The sequence below is a fragment of the Oncorhynchus masou genome, chromosome 7 (assembly GCF_036934945.1).
Source record: "Oncorhynchus masou masou isolate Uvic2021 chromosome 7, UVic_Omas_1.1, whole genome shotgun sequence".
Classification (NCBI taxonomy): Eukaryota; Metazoa; Chordata; class Actinopteri; order Salmoniformes; family Salmonidae; genus Oncorhynchus; species Oncorhynchus masou.
Genome location: NC_088218.1, coordinates 23,065,802 through 23,082,757, shown reverse-complemented (window position 1 = coordinate 23,082,757; position 16,956 = coordinate 23,065,802). Strand labels below are relative to the sequence as shown.

The following is a 16,956-nucleotide window of genomic DNA, read 5'->3' as shown; positions in this document are numbered from 1 at the left end:
TCTTGTGGAAAGCCAGACTCTCTGGCCGGGGCGCAGGGTAGGCCCGGGACGGCGACGTCTGTTGGCTTGTTGTTGATACCTCTGTGAGGAACGCATCAGATTAAGACGGGTCTTCCTCCACATAAGCCGACAGCGTCTGACGAACCTCAAGGCTGAAGGCACTCTGACTTCTGCCTCCTGGTCCGGGAACAATGGAGGAGCATAGCCAAACTGACACTGTGCGGGGACATACCAGTGGAGGAGGAGCGCAAGGTGTTGTGCGCGTATTCGGCCCAAACAATAAAGGATGACCATGTGGACGGGTTGTCACGAGTCATACATCGGAGGGTGGTTTCCAGCTCTTGATTCATCCTCTCTGTTTGGCCGTTGGACTCCGGATGGTACCCTGAAGATAGACTGGCAGAAGCCCCCATGAGTTGGCAGAAGGCCTTCCAAAACCTTGAGGCGAACTGGGGACCTCTGTCAGAAACCACATCTTGAGGAATGCCGAAGACTCGGAACACATGATTAATTACCAACTCAGCCGTTTCCTTGGCAGAAGGTAACTTAGTCAGAGGGACGAACCTGGCCGCCTTTGAAAACCTGTCGATTATGACTAGGATAGTAGTATTGCCATGGGATGGAGGAAGTCCAGTAATAAAGTCCAATGAGATATGGGACCAGGGTCTGTGGGGAACAGGTAAAGGGTGAAGGAGTCCTTGAGGGCGGAGGTGAGAAGATTTGCCCTGGCAGCACACGGGGCAGGCATTGACGAAAGTGGCAACGTCTTCTCTTATGGTAGGCCACCAGAACTTACGCTGGATGAACTCCAAGGTGCAACCTACGCCCGGATGACAGGTGAGGCGAGAGGAGTGCCCCCACAGAAGGACCTGAGTCCTCACTGCCTTGGGGACAAACAACCGATTGGCAGGGCCTCCTTTAGGGTCCGGTTCGCTAGCTTGAGCACGTCTCACGGTATCCTCAACTTGCCACGAGATCGGAGCCACAATCTTAGCAGCAGGAAGGACAGGCATGTCCGTGTCATCTCGAATGGCAGGAGCGTAGACTCGGGACAGGGCATCCGGTTTGAGATTCTTCGACCCGGGCCGATAGGTGAGGATAAACTGGAATCGATTGAAGAAAAGAGACCATCTAGCTTGTCTAGAGTTCAATCGCTTCGCCTGCTGGATATACTCCAGATTTTTGTGGTCCGTAAGCACTTGAAACGGGTGAGAAGCCCCCTCGAGCCAGTGTCTCCATTCCTTCAATGCCATCTTAACCGCTAGGAGTTCACGATCCCCCACATCGTAGTTCCTCTCAGTCGGGGTAAGCCGGTGTGAGAAGAAAGCGCACGGATGAAGCTTCTTGTCTTCACCCTCTGAGACAGGACAGCTCCAACACCAACCTCTGATGCGTCTACCTCCACCACAAATGGTTCATCCGTAGTCGGTAGTATCAGGATGGGAGCAGAGAGGACGCGCTGCTTGAGTCCTTGGAAGGCCGTCTCAGCTTCTCTTCCCCACAAAAACCTTGCATTGCCACCTTTGGTTAAAGCTGAGAGAGGAGCTGCCACAAACTGAAGTTCTTGATGAACTTGCGGTAAAAGTTTGTGAAGCCCAGGAAACGCTGAACATCCTTAACGGATTTGGGGGTGGGCCAATCCGCTACCGCCCCTACCTTCCTAGGGTCCATTTGGACTCGACCGGGTTCCACTACAAATCCCAGGAATTGTACTCGGGATGAATGGAATTCACATTTTTCCGGCTTAACGTACAGATGGCTGTCCAGGAGGCGTTTGAGTACTTGTCTGACATGCTTAGTGTGTTCTTGAAGGGAGCTCGAAAAGATGAGGATGTCATCCAAGTAAACGAACACAAATATGTTAAGCATATCCCTAAGCACATCGTTTATGAGCGCTTGGAACACCGCTGGGGCGTTGGTCAGGCCGAAGGGCATCACCAAGTATTCATAGTGACCAGTAGGCGTGTTGAAAGCGGTCTTCCACTCGTCACCAGGTCTGATCCGCACAAGATGGTATGCGCCCGCAGGTCAAGCTTAGTGAAAACAACTGCTTCCTGGAGCAGCTCAAGGCTGTGGCCATAAGGGGTAGCGGGTAACGGTTACGGACGGTTATGTCATTGAGTCCCCGGTAGTCGATGCAAGGACGTAATCCACCGTCTTTCTTGGCCACAAAGAAAAACCCTGCTCCCGCCGGGGAGGTGGATGGACGCATGAGGCCTGCTTCCAGAGCGTCCTTGATGTAGGTATCCATAGCAGCTCGTTCGGGTGGAGATAGGGAAAAGATCCGACCCCTGGGGGCAAGTGCCCGGAAACAGGTCGATGGGGCAATCGTAAGGTCTATGGGGTGGTAGCATGGTGGCCCTCTGTTTGCTAAACACCAGTTTGAGGTCATGGTAACACTCGGGAACTCGGGTCAGGTCGATGGATTCTAAAGACTCGGGAGTAGAACTCGGAGAATTCGGGAAAATACAAGTAGCTTGGCACGTAGGACCCCACTGCTTGATAGTGCCCACAGACCAGTCGATGTGAGGGTTATGGCTGTGAAGCCAGGGGTATCCAAGGACGAGAGGGAACTCGGAACAGGAGATCAAATGAAAGTTCATCAATTCCTGGTGTTGTGAAACTGAAAGTCTCAAGGAGGTAGTGACATGAGTGACAAGTCCAGATCCCAAAGGGCTTCCATCCAATGTAGTAACCCTCATGGGGTCACTTAGAGGTTCAGAGGGAACGCCATTCTCCTTCGCCCAGACACCATCCATGAAGTTACCTGCGGCTCCAGAGTCTACCAAGGCTTGAAGGTGAAGCTTGTGGTTGTCCCAGGAGAGGGTGACTGGAATGAGCAGACGGGAGTTGGACGGATGGGAGGAGGTTATGTTTCCGTTACAGTTCCCCCGGTCTGTACGGGACAGAGCGTTTCCCTGGAGCCTGGGACACGTGGAACGGAAATGGCCCGGTTTGCCGCAATATAGACAGCGTCGCTCCCTCATCCGGCGGTCTCTCTCAGCCTGGGAGATGCGTCCAATCTGCATGGGTTCCGGTGGAGCCAGCGATGATAAAGGTGGGGACTCGGAGCTGGGACTGATAGGGGCTAGAGGTCTACGGTTGAGTTCTCTCTCTCTCAGACGCTGGTCAATGCGTGAGGCCAACTTGATCAGGGACTCGAGATTGTCCGGTGGTTCCCGAGTGGCCAGTTCATCTTGGATAGTGTCGGAAAGGCCTTTCAGAAAGCACACCGTGAGCGGTTGTTCCAGCCACTCGCTGCTGCCACCGTGCGGAACTGGATGGCATAGTCCGTCACGCTGCGCCAACCTTGATGGAGAGTCAGGAGCTGTTTGGCTGAGTCAGAACCACTGCTTGGGCCTTGAAACACTCGTTTGAATTCCTCAGCAAAGGCAGAGTAGCTGGCACAGCAGGAACTATGGGCATCCCACACAGCAGTAGCCCAGGCCAGGGCTTTTTCCGACAGCAGGGTGATGATATATGCGATCTTAGACCGGTCGGTGGGAAACGACGAGGGTTGCAGCTCAAAGGAGAGAGAACATTGAGTGAGAAAGCCTTTACAAGCACTTGGATCACCTGAGAACCGTTGGGGAGGTGGAAGACGAGGTTCAGCCAGGGGGTTAACTGCCATGGGTACGTGAACCTGAGGTACTGGTACGGAACTGTTGCCGGGGTAAGTCGATCAGATATTTGCTTAATGGAAGTCAGCATCTCCGACAGAAGATGAGAATGTCTAGCCATTAAGGCCTCTTGCTGAACCAGGGCGGCTTCGTGGCGTTGGACAGTCTCCTGGTGGTGGGACAGCGTGGCAAAAAGGTCCTGGGAACTGGCTGCCTCTGGGTTCATTTTTGGCTCTGTGTTTCTGTCAGGACCCGGTTTCGAACCTGGGTCTCCGGAGTGAGAAACAGTCACTTAACCAACTGAGCCACGAATAGACAGCAGAACCCAGAAGATGAGGCAGACACAGCAGTACTTAAGACGGTGTATTTAATAAAGAAAAAAATCCTAAAATACAAAAAAATGGCAAATCCAAAAGGTGGTAGGAAAAACACAAAAAGACCTCAAAAGAAACTCACCAAAAATAAACAAAAACAAAAAACAGAATACCACAAGAACGTCACCCGGAATCGACAAGAGCACACAGAACACTAGGGCAGGGTGCTAACATACAAACACAGAGCACAGAACTGAGGGAAACAAAGGGTTTAAATACAATCAGTGGAAACGAGACACAGGTGCAAATAATAATGGGGATCAAGGGAAAAACATAGGGACAAAAAGCACAATGGGGACATCTACTGACCAAAACCCGGAACAACCCTGGCCAAATCCTGACATCCTATATTAGCATTTAACAAGTGCAGGAAACTCTGTGGTCCATACACAGATTAAAAGATGGGTTTTTATTTACGTTAAATATTAGTTTGTATTGATGTTATTTATTAGGTTTAACTAAAGGGGAAAAGTAAGTTGAGTTAAATACAGTAGGTTGCAACTTGAAATATAGGTTTGTTAATAATATAACATAACAGTTGGTGTTGAATCATATATTTGGTTTCAACAAATTTAGTTTTTTATTTGATTTATTTAGAACATAACTCATTTACTTGTAACTTGTTGAATCATATTTTGTTTTACAGTACAGGCCACATAGGCACCAATACTGTCGGCAGTTTTATGGATGTTAAGGCCTACATTTTACATCTCACATGTGGGCTATATTATAGGCCCATAGCCAACCTAGACATATTTATTAAGTAGCCTATATGGACCACAGCCACAGCTACGTAAGGCAACTCCGAACACTGGATGTATTTAGTTGATGTTTAGAATAGTTCAACAAAAAAAGTGTACGCAGAACATCTCACATGAGTCGGGCCCACTGCCCTCCATATCTTGTCCTCGAGCGCTTCCTCCCTCTTATCCTCATCCATCCAGCCCTGCACTTTTCCCTAGAATGGTATGCCCCGGCATGCGATTTGTTTATTGATGCGATATGCCTCCTCCGTACACTCTGGTAGCTCATTATTATTTTTGTCGGCACTCTGCAAAGCCTCGAATGTGGATTGGACGAAGATGTAGGGTACATCTCTAAGATGATGCTATACAAGTATAGTATATGTTATATAAATGTAGACTAGTCACTGTATATTTTTGAATTAGGCTACAGTTGTCTTGTGTGCCTGGCTACATTGGATTAACTGGAGAAGCTAGGACCATCGGTCGCGCCCTTGTGGGCTTTGACTTGTCTATCATATTCACAGGGAGTGAGCATCAAAATGAGGGACGCCGAATGAGTCGTTTTTGGACAAGATGCGGACAGAATGGTTGGGGCAGTGCTTCGTAGGATGCTGAGGCTTTTCGATGGTGAGTTGCCGCGGACGGGTCGCCTCTTTATTTGTTCACCATAGGAACCATTCGAGTGGACATTCCATGCCGCGGGCATCCCAGGCCGAACCATTTCCCACTGGACTAGCTACTCAATGGCAATTGCGATGGCAATTGGTTCGGTCGCTCATTTCAAATGAAAGATGTTGCATTATTTGATCCTACGGAATGGTTGTTTACGTCTAATTAATTAGGCCAGACCTCTACAAGTCCGACGGCACTATAGCATCAATTCCATCATCATTTCATTCCTGCATTGTCCATGTTGTCCACAAAGCACAAGTGTGCAAAGATTCCATTCCAGTCAATGGTGCTTCTATCACGGGGTCATTGTCCGTTACATTACAATACAAATGTGGTGTAGACCCTTTGGGAAGTCAACCTAGCATAATCTATTATAAAGCGCAAACCAGGGAAATGCCACCGCCATACATCCAGTCTAAATAGATAGGTAGGCTGAGCCTCTGGAGGTGTGAGTGACTGACTGGGTTTCAGCCCAGGTCGTTTGCGCACCTCAATGCTGTGGAATAGCCCACTGAGCTAAACACCTAGGCTATTAGCTCAGGGAAACAAAGTCTTTAGTTCTCACTGGTATGTTGTGGAAAGAAAGCCTACAGTTGCTATTGAGTCACAGGGTAAACACGTTGAAGATAATACCTCCTGCTCTGTCGCCTAACAGACAGGATATCAGTGTATGGCTGTCTGTGTGTTATTATTCTAGTGTGGGAGTCAATCTGTCAGCCCCACAGCCTTCCCGCCGTGAGGTTTTCCTTAGCCTGTTGGTGGTGCACACTGGTTTGAATGATCCTAGAGGAAAAACAAACAGACAGCATCTTGAGCCTTGTTGACAACAATCTGGCGTCTGTGTCTCTCTCGTTTCATATCTCTTGCTCTTTCTTAGCCGCTCTCGCTCTCTCTTTCTATCTCTCTCCATATTTCTCATGTTTCGTGTAGATTCTGTGTCCTAGTGTGAACATCTGTCTTCCAGAGAAATCGCAGGCTATAACACATGGAAAGGTGTGTGTGTGTGTGTGTGCGTGTGTGCGTGAGTACACGTGTTTGTCAGTGGAGGAGATTGAGAGGCACGTTTGCCCATTGATTTCCATGGCAGCAGTGGAACAGCCGTGCCCTGAAAACAAACCTGCCCCGACACTGATCCAATTGGAAATTCCAACCCCTTCAATTCCAACCCCTTCTCAGAACAGGCCAGGCAGCACCAGTCAATGTCAATAGACCTACATAGGACCAAAGCACTGTGGCTGAGTGACCATCTAATTAGCGCTGTCTGTCTGTCCTCATCGTGACCTTTTATTGGCATCCTAACTGTCATGTGTTGTCATATCGACCAATGGAAGCATTGTTCTTTTGACAGCAAAAACAAGTCTAATTGCATGGGATTTATTCCATTAATTAATCAGTGCGTTGATTGAATTTCAGGATAGCTCCATTGATGAGGGTGTTCATGAAGAGGATTGATTGATTGACGACAGAAGTCGTTGCTGTGTTGTTATTTGAAGGTGTTAGTTTAGAGGTCAGGGTCATATGAGTGTGCAGCCTGAATTAAGGAACTTGAAAAGCAGAAGTCTTTCCACGACATGCACACAATCGTATTGCTTATCAGACAAGTGATTCGTTTTACATTCTGAAATACTCTATTTCTGTGAGTGACCTTTTTGTACACAGATTTATGGAGATTAAGGAATTTGTTTTAATTATGGAGATGAGCGTAGCTATGATGCTCTAATCCCATGTCCTGATGAGCTGCTGAGATATTTTTTTAGATTGTTGCGTTAAATGAAATGACTTAATTCGGGGAGAGAGAGAGAGAGAGAGATACCTTTATTGTGTCCTGTGTGTGGTCGAATGATGGCTAAGTGTCAGGCTGGCAGTAGTTTAAGTGCACGACTTCCTCTCATTCCCTTCCCATCATCGCCTCTGAATTCGAGGAACAAATCATCCAGTCATGCATTTCAAACCGAAGAAAAGAGAAGAGACGAGGAGAGGAAACACACGTTTGAGAGTATAGAGGGATGAGGATGTGGCGAGCTGAATCATCATGCCGCAAGATACCGTTCCTGAATGATCAAGGGTGGGATGTTTTTGGGGATCTTATCGAACTCCTTCCTCGGGGTGCACAGGGAGAGAGTGGAGTAGGGGTTCAGTGAGGAGGAAGTGTCGTGAACACCGAGGGGCGTACACTGCGGGAGCGTCTTGAAGACGGTGTGGAGACGGGAGGCTTTGTTGGTCAACTGTCCCAGTTATGTAACAATGACGACGCGAGGTAAAGACTAATAACAGCGTTCACACTCGAGGCGAGGGACATGGAGGAAGAAGAACAGAGAGAACGAAGAGACGTGATAAGAGATGGGGGAATGGGATGCACATGTACGAAGGAGTGATGGCAGAAGACGCAATATAAAAGGTGTGGGATACAGACCGAGATGGAGAGCGTGAATAAGGGAAAGGGAGGTGAATTGATGAGAGAGTGTGGATGCACGAGGGCTGTGTAATAGCATTCATCCAGTCCTCTGCTGTCCTTCCCCCTGGCTACACATACAGATAGCAGGTCCCAATCACATTATCTGTCTACGTTCAGAACACACACACACCAGATCAGACTGACACAGACTGGGACTAACCCGAATCATAAGTATGAAGAGCACAAACAGTAATATGCTGGATTTAGTTTTACAACTGCCTGAGGTCTAGCCCTTGTTTCTGGACCTGAATCATTTGGCCTCGTGAACAGATACAGGTGAGTCGATTCAATTAGAAGAGTCAGTAGAGCGAGAGACTCTTTTCTATGTGAATAATAAAACCACTGCGAGTCACCTCTAGGTCCACACACAGAAGGAATTCGACTCCCTTAGATTCCCACCAGACTGCCTGGGTCTCTTTGAGAGATGCGTTAAGTGGTCTGTTCAGTTCATTAACGACTCCAAAGGAACTCCATCCCAGAGAGTGTGTAGGAGCTGCAGCCTCCGCAGTCTGCTGGGGGAAACAATTGGTAGCATTCATGGCCATGTCCGCTGACACACAAAGCTCTCATAGATAAACCCATCGCTCTCTCTATCTGCCCCCGGATCCACCCCACCATCACTCCTTTTATGGGCAGAATGAAGAGATTTCTAGTCCATCCAGTCTGATGGGCTAGCTGACCCATTGATGAGAGCCAGTTGGGTTTACGTGACAGTGGCTGTCACTATGCCATTATCTGCTATACCAGGCAGGATTTACTGAAATAGGATCCTATATACACTGCTCAAAAAATAAAGGGAACACTAAAATAATACATCCTAGATCTGAATGAATGAAATTCTTATTAAATACCTTTTTCTTTACATAGTTGAATGTGCTGACAACAAAATCAGACAAAAATTATCAATCGAAATCAAATTTATCAACCCATGGAGGTCTGGATTTGGAGTCACACTCAAAATTAAAGTGGAAAACCACACTACAGGCTGATCCAACTTTGATGTAATGTCCTTAAAACAAGTCAAAATGAGGCTCAGTAGTATGTGTGGCCTCCACTTGCCTGTATGACCTCCCTACAATGCCTGGGCATGCTCCTGATGAGGTGGCGGATGGTCTCCTGAGGGATCTCCTCCCAGACCTGGACTAAAGCATCCGCCAACTCCTGGACAGTCTGTGGTGCAACGTGGCGTTGGTGGATGGAGCGAGACATGATGTCCCAGATGTGCTCAATTGGATTCAGGTCTGGGGAATGGGCGGACCAGTCCATAGCATCAATGCCTTCCTCTTGCAGGAACTGCTGACACACTCCAGCCACATGAGGTCTAGCATTGTCTTGCATTAGGAGGAACCCAGGGCCAACCACACCAGCATATGGTCTCACAAGGGGTCTGAGGATCTCATCTCGGTACCTCATGGCAGTCAGGCTACCTCTGGCGAGCACATGGAGGGCTGTGCGGCCCCCCAAAGAAATGCCACACCATGACTGACCCACCGCCAAACTGGTCATGCTGGAGGATGTTGCAGGCAGCAGAACGTTCTCCACGGCGTCTCCAGACTGTCACGTCTGTCACGTGCTCAGTGTGAACCTGCTTTCATCTGTGAAGAGCACAGGGCGCCAGTGGCGAATTTGCCAATCTTGGTGTTCTCTGGCAAATGCCAAACGTCCTGCACGGTGTTGGGCTGTAAGCACAACCCCCACCTGTGGACGTCGGGACCTCATACCACCCTCATGGAGTCTGTTTCTGACCGTTTGAGCAGACACATGCACATTTGTGGCCTGCTGGAGGTCATTTTGCAGGGCTCTGGCAGTGCTCCTCCTGCTCCTACTTGCACAAAGGCGGAGGTAGCGGTCCTGTTGCTGGGTTGTTGCCCTCCTACGGCCTCCTCCACGTCTCCTGATGTACTGGCCTGTCTCCTGGTAGCGCCTCCATGCTCTGGACACTACGCTGACAGATACAGCAAACCTTCTTGCCACATCTCGCATTGATGTGCCATCCTGGATGAGCTGCACTACCTGAGCCACTTGTGTGGGTTGTAGACTCCGTCTCATGCTACCACTAGAGTGAAAGCACCGGCAGCATTCAAAAGTGACCAAAACATCAGCCAGGAAGCATAGGACCTGAGAAGTGGTCTGTGGTCCCCACCTGCAGAACCACTCCTTTATTGGGGGTGTCTTGCTAAATGCCTATAATTTCCACCTGTTGTCTATTCCATTTGCACAACAGCATGTGAAATTTATTGTCAATCAGTGTTGCTTCCTAAGTGGACAGTTTGATTTCACAGAAATGTGATTGACTTGGAGTTACATTGTGTTGTTTAAGTGTTCCCTTTATTTTTTTGAGCAGTGTATTTTGTCCATTATGTGCCACCTTTGGGCCAACGACTAACCAGGTGATCCCAAGGCCAGACATCCTCGTCTAACCCAGGTCCACACCACTCTGCCTGGGCCTCCACGGAGAAGCTCTGCCTGGGCCTAGTATCAAACCCAGAGCCGCAGGACAAATCAATAGGCTAACAACGAGCCTGAAGTGGCCAAGTCTAACACCATGTCTCCTTTCTCTGGTAGAATTTGACATTTTAGTTGAATCACTATCTACTGCCCCCTCAAGTGTTTCTCATTGTCCCTATGGTGCCCCGACACAGCAGCCTGGCTCTTACGGGACTGTGTGTGGGGGAAACACATGAGATACTGTCTCTCACCGTGCCCTCTCTATGGTGTTGACATACACACCAATGATCTTTCTTGCCACCACAGCTGTCCTAGTTACCACGGCGGCACAGCCTGTCGCGTTTCCACAGCGACCACAGTCAGTCAGACATCAGTGATGGATATTGATCGACATGTGCGGGCGGCTTTAGAGGTTCAGGGTTGAATTGAACAGCTATATTGATTGATAACTGTCACTGTTATCGCCGCTAAACCATTGTGTCCAATTCCACGAGTTGTAGCTCTTCGTCGGAAAGTGTCTCTGATAGGAAGTGTGCGATCTAAATCTGTGAGCTCGGTCTGTCCCACACACCTCACGGAATTCTCACAGTAGTTCATTGGCCTTCCTTCAGTTACGTGGGCATCATACATTCATCCTAGCCTGGCTGGTCCCAGATCTGTTTCTGCTCTTGCCAACTCCTTTGGTGTCATTGTTATGCCAAACATTCCATAAGGAGTTGGCAAAAGAGCAGAAACAGATCTGGGACCAGCCAGGCTTCATTGATCTCAAAATGTTCTACATAACCTCGTGTCTGCTGCTCTAGGTTGTGCCCTTAATTCAATTGGGGAGAGAAAAAGAGATAAGACCCGCGAACCCAAAGATATTAGTTGCTACCGATTAGGGGAAGGGAGAGACCGAGGAAACGAGAGAATGGAATGATGCAATCTTACTCGATCAGACTACTGATTATAAAGTTGATGAAGGAGGAGATCGGAAGCAAAAAAACGAACGCAACCGGCAAAATAGTTTGTATCTGTGCGACTGTGTGATTGGACACAAAAATATAGTTACACCCGATGGAAGAAATAGAACGTGAAAGTGTATATTTCCTGAAGAAAATGTGCGCTTGCTTCATTGTATTTTTTGAAAAGCACACTAATTGTCCTCCTAGCTCCAAAACAGTGCAAGATCATCTGGTCGACCCTATGAAGACATTTAGTAGCAGCGACAGACCAGATCCCACAGCAGCAGTAACACAGTGGGAAAACATCTGATGAAGTCTATAAAAGACATTTAGTAGCAGCGACAGACCAGATCCCACAGCAGCAGTAACACAGTGGGAAAACATCTGATGAAGTCTATAAAAGACATTTAGTAGCAGCGACAGACCAGATCCCACAGCAGCAGTAACACAGTGGGAAAACATCTGATGAAGTCTATAAAATACATTTAGTAGCAGCGACAGACTAAAGCCCACAGCAGCAGTAACACAGTGGGAAAACATCTGATGAAGTCTATAAAAAACATTTAGTAGCAGCGACAGACTAAAGCCCACAGCAGCAGTAACACAGTGGGAAAACATCTGATGAAGTCTATAAAATACATTTAGTAGCAGCGACAGACTAAAGCCCACAGTAGCAGTAACACAGTGGGAAAACATCTGATGAAGTCTATAAAATACATTTAGTAGCAGCGACAGACTAAAGCCCACAGCAGCAGTAACACAGTGGGAAAACATCTGATGAAGTCTATAAAAAACATTTAGTAGCAGCGACAGACGAAAGCCCACAGCAGCAGTAACACAGTGAGTAATGCATTATGAAGTGGTTATGTAAGCTAACACTGGGGAATGGGGAGCCCATTGGTTAGATCTGGCCTTCTATCTTTCTTTTTCTTGTTCTCCTTTTTCACTCTCTATTCACCCTTTCTTTTCTTTCTGCTGTGTCGTCTCAGGTCTCATTCATGTAATTCACTTCCTGCTCTCACCCCATGTTCTTGGGAAATGCTACAAAGGGACGTAGAGTGTATGTGGGGTCGTACATATGAGAGTTATGCTATATGGCTCCCTAAGACACTGCATCTCAGTGCAACAACCCCCGGTTCGAATCCAGGCTGTGTCACATCCGGCTGTGATTGGGAGTCCCACAGGGCTGCGCACAATTGGCCCAGCGTCGTCCGGGTTTGGCCGGGGGGTTAGGCCATCATTGTAAATAACAATGTGTTCTTTACTGACTCGCCTAGTTTAAATAAAAAGTTAAATATGGTTGGCATTGGAAGCCAAGCCTGTGCTGGGTATCACATGTGTCACAGCTATTGCTGTTGCCCACTCACCACAGTGGGATGATCATACATGGTGACATGTCCTCTGGTGTTCTTCTCACGACACTGTGTAATTGTGAGAAAGAGAGAGACTGTCATCTGTAGTGACACATTTGTATTGACAAGAACACTGAGATGACTAAATGGGTTAGTGCAATCTGCTAATGGAGTAATGGAGGCAGCCACTCACACACACACACACACACACACACATCCCTCTCCCTCCAACACACACCAAGGTACATACTGTCCTTAAACATATACCAAAAGGTGTCTGTGGAGCCGTAGGAGGATGAGTAATATATTATGTCTGCGTACTAAATGGCACTCTATTCTCTATTTAGTGCACTGGGTTCAGGTCAAAAGAAGTGCAGTATATTGGGAATAGAGTGCCATTTGGGATGCAGCCGATGTCCTGCTGGTTGTGTGTGGGGAGACTGGAGCGAGTCCAGTTCCTGTATGGTGGGTTGTGGCTAGTCACCAGTCAGCACATCACCTCCAGACTGCACTGCCAGGCTGGAGCACGACAACAGCTTTGCAGGAAGAGGAGGAGGCTTGAGTGGGCAGTGTGTGTGTGGGGTGGGGGTGGGGGGGGATCCGGACTGTGAGTGTGTCAGCGTATCTCCAGTCATTCACTGGGCTACTTATTTGGTACACGCTTTGGCTAGCGACGACTGTGGCACAGACGCAGAAATACAGTCACCCACATACAACATTCAGTACTGATCATTGTTGTATCTAAATGACTGACGGAAGACTCTGTCAGAATTCTCACCCCCGTTGTTCGTCGGCCCTCTTTTTGAAGGCTTTGGTGACATTTATACAGAAGCACTGAGATTTCCATCCTAAACACACAGTCAGTCACTACACTGTGGTGCCACACATCAGTCAATCAATCAAATGTATTTATAAAGCCCCTTTTTACATCAGCCTAAAACCCCAAACAGCAAGCAATGCAGGTGTAGAAGCAGCTAAGTGCAACTCTCTCAGAGAGTACTATAGAGATTGGTCCTGTTTGTGAATGAGGCTTATGAGCGTTGCAGACACACACACACGCACATACAGTCAAACATATTCATCTCCATGTTGCTAAGAGCTGAGGCACTCAGCAGGATGATCTGGGGCTGACAAAGCCATGGCTTCCTGTCCCTCCTCGCCCCTCTCTTTGCCCCCACTAGAATCAATCTGAAATGGCAGGACTATTATACTGAGAGATCCCACCCCTTTCACTGTCATCCCTCTGTACACACACACATACATACATATTTATATATATATATATACAGTACCAGTCAAAAGTTTGGACACCTACTCATTCCAGGGTTTTTCTTTATTTTTACTATTTTCTACAATGCAGAAAAATAGTGAGGACATCAAAACTATGAAATAACACATATGGGATCATGTAGTAACTAAAAAAGTGTTAAGCAAATAAATATATTTTTAGATTGTTCAAAGTAACCACCCTTTGTCATCAAGGCAACTTTGTACACGCTTGGCATTCTGTCAACCAGCTTCACCTGGAATGCTTTTCCAACGATCTTGAAGGAGTTCCCACATATGCTGAGCACTTGTTGGCTGCTTTTCCTTCACTCTGCGGTCCAACTCATCCCAAACCATCTCAATTGGGTTGAGGTCGGGTGATTGTAGAGGCCAGGTCATTTGATACAGCACTCCATCACTCTCCTTCTTGGTCAAATAGCCCTTACACAGCCTGGTCATTGTGCTGTTGAAAAACAAATGATAGTCCCACTAAGCACAAACCAGATGGGATGGTGTATCGCTGCAGAATGCTGTGTCTATGCTGGTTAAGTGTGCCTTGAAGTCTAAATGAATCATGGACAGTGTCACCAGCAAAGCACCATCACACCTCCTCCTCCATGCTTCACGGTGGGAACTACACATGCGGAGATCATCCATTCACCTACTCTGCGACACGGTGGTTGGAACCAAAAATCTACATTTGGACTCATCAGACCAAAGGACAGATTTCCACTGGTCTAATGTCCATTGCTCATGTTTCTTTGCCCAAGCAAGTCTCTTCTTATTATTGGTGTCCTTTAGTAGTGGTGTCCTTTACAGCAATTTGACCATGAAGGCCTAATTCACGCAGTCTCCTCTGAACAGTTGATGTTGAGATGTGTCTGTTACTTGAACCGTGAAGAATTGATTTGGGCTGCAACTTCTGAGGCCAGTAACTCTAATGAACGTATCCTCTGCATCAGAGGTATCACTGGGTCTTCCTTCCCTGTGGCGGTCCTCATGAGAGCCGGTTTCATCGCAGCGCTTGATGGTTTTTGTGACTGTGGTTTTTGCGTCGGAATACCTATCTTCTGTAGACCACCCCTACTTTGTCACAACACAACTGATTGGCACAAACACATTAAGAAGGAAAGAAATTCCACAAATTAACTTTCAAAAAAGGCACACCTGTTAATTGAAATAAATTCCAGGTGAATACCTCACGAAGCTGGTTGAGAGAATGCCAAGAGTGTGCAAAGCTGTCATCGAGGCAAAGGGTGGCTAGAATCTAAAATGTGTTTTGATTTGTTTAACACTTTTTTGGTTACTACATTATTCCACGTGTGTTATTTCATAGTTTTGGTGTCTTCACTATTATTCTACAATGTAGAAAATAGTACAAATAAAGTAAAACCCTGGAATGAGTAGAGAGAGAGAGAGAGAGAGAGAGCACAAACCCTCAGTCTAGAGGTGATTATAGCCTGAGCACAAACCCTTATGCTGGCTTTCCATGCCAATAAAGCCCTTTGAATTGAATTGAACTGAATTGAGAGAGAGAGAGGGAGCAGGTTTGACCAGAAGGAGAGGAGAGGTGTGTGTGTGTGAGGGTTAGCAGTGTGGTTAGGGTTGGGTTTAAAATCAGATTTCATAACTTTGTGGCTGTGCCTGCTAGTGACCACTCTGCAGAGCTGCCTCCAGAACAAGATTCATGACTAAAAATGTGTCAGAAAATAGTGGAATAGGGGTAACAAATGTATCAAAATGTATTCATATTGTGCCTTTTGAACATTCATTTGTGAGTAGAAGTGGGAGGCAGGTACAGTATAATGTTGTCAACGTGCCTTTTTTCCCACATATGCTTATGTCATTTTCCTATGACAAGGTTGACCTGTAAAGCCCACAGTCCATTCAGTGAAGTCTCTAATTTGTCCACACCAGCAGACACCACATAAGAGGTGTTCACAGCAGCTATATTAATGCTGTCTGTTAACATATGGTTGAGTAGATTGGAGCATCTGTCAGATGAGATGATGTCAGCAAGTACAGCTGTCTGCTCTGGTTGCCCCACTGGCTGAGGGGAAGTCATCGACAGTACACACACACACACACACACACACACACACACAGGCCAGCTGGATGTCTGCTAGACTAGAACATGATGCTGCTGGGCAGTGGACAGACTCCACCCATCTCACAGGATTGGCTGCTACACTTCACAGCACCTACAGTATATAAATACCATGGTTTTATCCACACCACATTGCCCTCTATCATATGATATTTTAGCCCAAACAACTACCTCTTTCCCTACTGTATTTAATTTATTTATTTTGCTCCTTTGCACCTCATTATTTTTATTTCTACTTTGCACATTCTTCCACTGCAAATCTACCATTCCAGTGTTTTACTTGCTATATTGTATTTACTTTGCCACCATGGCCTTTTTTTTTGCCTTTACCTCCCTTATCTCACCTCATTTGCTCACATCGTATATAGACTTGTTTATACTGTATTATTGACTGTATGTTTGTTTTGCTCCATGTGTAACTCTGTGTCGTTGTATGTGTGAAACTGCTTTGCTTTATCTTGGCCAGGTCGCAATTGTAAATGAGAACTTGTTCTCAACTTGCCTACCTGGTTAAATAAAGGTGAAATAAATAAAAAAATAAAAAATATTCTGAGATCCTGAGTTTGCCCTGAACCTGTGACCTGACCAGGAAAACCGCCAGTTACCAAATTCGATTCTGTTCTAAAAATAAGATATGATGTGGAAAGCCATTCAATGAGTGTGTTTGCAGTTTCCACCCTGTCCAGGTAATCACCAGTGTATAGACACTCCATATGGAGTTTAAATGGCGGGGACTAAATTTAGGATCTGGCACTATTCCACACTTTCACACCAGCCTCTAGTTTTGGCATCGGCTTGCAGCCGATTTGATTAATAAAGTTCAAACAAAGTCCATGTGCCTTGATTTCGAATGAATCAAATGTGGTCTAAAGATGGAAAAGGTAGTTTGTAGACAAATAATTAAAGAGGTATTGTTATGATCTTCCCTGTGCTAAGTACACTAAATATGTTGTTTAAAATGTATCGGGCTGA

General features: G+C 46.8%; 1 protein-coding gene across 1 annotated transcript in view; it reads left to right on the top strand.

Annotated features, from left to right (window-relative positions):
- The first annotated feature begins 5,049 nt into the window (after positions 1–5,049).
- LOC135543524 (transmembrane protein 198-B-like) overlaps positions 5,050–16,956 on the top strand; it is a 21,431-nt gene continuing 9,524 nt past the window's right edge. Inside the window, exon 1 of the mRNA XM_064970861.1 lies at positions 5,050–5,367. The gene's annotated coding sequence lies outside the window, so the exon portion shown is untranslated. The remainder of the gene's footprint in view (positions 5,368–16,956) is intronic.